The sequence below is a fragment of the Acanthisitta chloris genome, unplaced genomic scaffold, assembly GCF_000695815.1.
Source record: "Acanthisitta chloris isolate BGI_N310 unplaced genomic scaffold, ASM69581v1 scaffold12381, whole genome shotgun sequence".
Lineage (NCBI taxonomy): Eukaryota > Metazoa > Chordata > Aves > Passeriformes > Acanthisittidae > Acanthisitta > Acanthisitta chloris.
The window spans coordinates 1-264 of NW_008657699.1; positions in this window are offsets into that span (position 1 = coordinate 1).

A 264-nucleotide genomic window follows, 5' to 3' on the forward strand; every position below is an offset into this window, starting at 1 on the left:
GGCCCTGCCTCGCGCCGCCGCCCTCCTGCCTTTCCCCCCTCTACTGCTCTTTCCCCCCTCATCTCCTGCCCTTTTCCCTCCCTCTCCTGCCCCGTTCCTCCTCCTCCCCTGCTTCTTTCTCCCCTTCCTGCCTCTTCCCCCCTCTTCTCCTGCCCCTTCCCCTCCCCTTCTTCTCCCTCTGCCTCTTTTCCCTCTCCTGCCTCTTCCCCCTCCTCCTCTTCTCCCCCTCTCGTGCCTCCTTCCTTCTCTCTTCCCACGCCACGT